This window comes from Gracilinanus agilis, chromosome 2 (genome assembly GCF_016433145.1).
Source record: "Gracilinanus agilis isolate LMUSP501 chromosome 2, AgileGrace, whole genome shotgun sequence".
In the NCBI taxonomy this organism is placed as follows: Eukaryota; Metazoa; Chordata; class Mammalia; order Didelphimorphia; family Didelphidae; genus Gracilinanus; species Gracilinanus agilis.
In genome coordinates this window covers 647,158,288-647,161,549 of record NC_058131.1, presented here as the reverse complement: position 1 = coordinate 647,161,549, position 3,262 = coordinate 647,158,288, and the positions used below count along the sequence as shown (strand labels likewise).

At 43.7% G+C, this 3,262-nt stretch overlaps 1 pseudogene; it reads right to left on the bottom strand.

Annotated features, from left to right (window-relative positions):
- Positions 1–226: 226 nt before the first annotated feature.
- On the bottom strand, positions 227–1,055 carry LOC123234293 (annotated as a pseudogene).
- Between the last annotated feature and the right edge of the window lie 2,207 nt (positions 1,056–3,262).

Sequence of the window (3,262 nt, the reverse complement as noted above, 5' to 3'; positions counted from 1 at the left end):
TCCACTGAGCCACCCAGCTGCCCCCTAGAAGTGATTTCTAAGGGACAAATCCAATGGCCCTTAGAACCTCCCACAAGATTGAGATGGATTTTTGACAAAATAAGTTAGTCAGAAGCTGTCCAGAACTCAGCAAACAAAGCAAATGTTCGGTTTGAGATGTCAGAACCAGCCCCCAACCAGCCCACTGGTTCCACACTTCCAGTAATGTTGGCTGAAAGGTAAGCAGTCAGTACAGCTGGTTTTTCAGTTAGTGCAGCACCCTGGTAATCTCTTGGAGGCTCTGAGGTTTACAATGCTCTTCAGTCCAGCTGAAGGCCCAAGCTGACAGCTCCTGGAAACAAAGAGTCCATAATGCCTTGGGACACCTTGAATTTGACCTGGGCAGAGACCTGGTCCTCCCCTTCATGAGGGTTATCCTCATGCACCTTCACTATCTGCTCATAGTTCACTTTCATGATTTTTAGATCCATAACATCCTTGCACAGCGTAGATAGTTCCTCCTTCTGTTTCTTCTTTTTATGCAAGAACTGGATATAATCAATGGTCTTCTGCAGGACAATGGCCTTGCTGAATTTCTGGGGGCCAATGGAGAAACCTTGCTACTGACAGGTGGGGACAATGGCCTGAAGGTCATCGCAGCCTCTCTTGATGGCATCTCTTCTCTCCTGTTCTGCTTGTGTGTGGGCCCTGAGCCTCCTGTCCTTATATGACTCCTTTTAGGGTTCTTGTTGGTAATCACTGTCATCCTCTGTGTTTGGAACTGAGGAAGCACCAATTGAGCTGACGCTGTTGGCTCTGGACACTAACAAAGAGCCCCAGGTCCAGGCTCTTGTCACTGTAGGTGTACTCTACATACAGTTTGCTCCCTGGGCTCCCCACTTGGGCACTCAGGGGGTGGGGTTCTGCAGCCCACAGCCCTGAGCCCCTATGGGCGGAGCAAGGAGAACTGGGGATGGGGACTGGGAGAAACCCCCACTCCCCCTGCATGCAGGTGCCCTACCTGCCCTCTCCTTGTCAGTGTGGGAGCCCTTGGGGCTTGATTTGACCCACTCCATCATTATCAGACCAATCAAACCCTTATTTCTTTTTTAAAAATGAGGGGTTGGAATAAATGACTCTAAGACTCTTTTTCTTTCTCTTCCTTCCTTCCTCCCTCCTTCTCTCCCTCCCTCCCTTCCTTCCTTCCTTCCCTTCCAATTTAGAATCAATACTGTGTATTGGCTCTAAGGCAGAAGAGTAGTAAGGGCTAGGCAGTGGGGGTTAAGTGACTTGCCCAGGTTCACACAGCTAGGAAGTGCCTTAGGCCAAATTTGAACCCAGGACCTTCCATCTCTAAGACTGGCTTTCATTCCACTGTGCTTCCCAGATGCCCCTTTAAGGCTTTTATAGCTATAATATTCTGTGGTTCTACCAATCAATCACTCAATCCAGAAACATTAATTAAACCCCTACTTAGTGCCAGGAACTATATTAGGTAATGGGAATACAAATACAAATATTAAAAGCAATCCCTATTCATAAAGTAGATTGAATTCTGACAGAAGCCGCAAATAAATATGTATGTGTATATGTACAGCATATATACATGTATATTCTATATGTACATACACACATGTAGACATGCCTTTGTGTGTATCTACATATATATCTATAACAGAATAAATAAGTAGAGATAAATTCTCTAAAGGGCTTTAAAAGTTAACTGGAGGAGTCTAAATTTGATCCTGGATACATTAGGGAGCCACTGGAACTTATAGAGTAGGGGAGTGACATAATTAAATCTGTGCTTAAGGAAATCACTTTAGCAGCTATGTGGAGAATAGACTGGAGTGTGCGAACTTGAGACACGAGACCCATTAAGAGTCGGTTGCATTAATGTAGATGATAAGTGATAATGGCCTGAATTTAAGAGGGTTGTGAGCACGGAGAAGGAGTCAGAAAGATACTGTGGATGTTGAAAAGACAAGACTTGACTTAGGAAAGGACTGGCTATGCGCAATGAGAGAAAGTGAGAAGTCTAAGACAAAGCTGAGGTTGCATTAGGTGGGGTGGCAGGGAGGATGATTGGTATAGTATGATACATAGAGAATTAATATATGTTTCTACCCTCATGGAGTCTATAGTATAGATGGAGCAATGACAAACATCATTGAGTCCTTGACCTCTATGGGAGAATGCATGAAAAAGTGGGGCCAGCCAGTACCAGAGATTACTGAAGGCGTGAAGCAAGTCATTTCAGGTAAACAGAAAACTGACCCAACCCTAAAACCAGGAATTCACTGAAGCAGCAAAGGCTCAGAAGGAATTTTGAATAAAGGTTTATGCCAGGGGCCATCAAAACCCACCCTGTCTGACATGATCACAGAGGGGACCTCAAGGAAGTGCGTGGAAGCCTCAGGAAGGATGGAAACCCCTCACGCAGATACCCCTGTGTGACTTTTCTCTTACTAACACTCATTATTGGAATTATTGTGATCAATATCCCTACTCAGCCCCAGGGAAAATCAGAAGAACAGTAAAGGCTATTACTAGAACCTTCACAGGTCCCCTATAGACTTCTAGGAAATTCCCACCTTTACATGCAGTAATACAGAAATTCCCCTAGAAGTCACTTCACAGCAAACCAGCAAATAGTGAATTAATGTTAAAGATTTTAAAACCCTAACTTAGATCTTCCATACATAGGTGCCTGCAAAAACAGGCCAGAACAGTCTCCAAGTTTTCCCCCTCCCTGATCCCTGATTTGGTATGGTACATTAACATAAAAGAACAATGAATGATAAATGGAGAAATTGTCTCCCATAAAAAGGCCTGTACTTTCCCACCACTGTAGTCCAAGAGATATGTCAAACATACCTTGAAAATATGGAAAGTTACCAGAGAATAAAAAGTATGACTTAATACATTGTCTCTAAGAAAAGATATATGATGAAAATGGATTTCCATGCCAACATTATGTGTGATGTCAAAGAGTATAATAAAGTTTATAAAAATAAAACTTACTCAAGGCAGAGTAAAGCAGTATTCATGATGCCTGCCTGGCTGAAATTCAGACTGTCTTGACTGTCTCTCATTTGTCTTAATTGCCCACGTCATCCCACCTCCTTGAGACCCTGTACCTGCAGGAGTAAAACTCAAAACCCAAAGGTCCAAAGCTGGAGAGGGGGGCTGCTCAGCTATTGGGAGAGTAGTGGGCATTTTCTAGTAAAGAAAGAGATGGCCATTTTTTCTCCACCATTCTGTCCTTCCTAAGTCTTGCTCT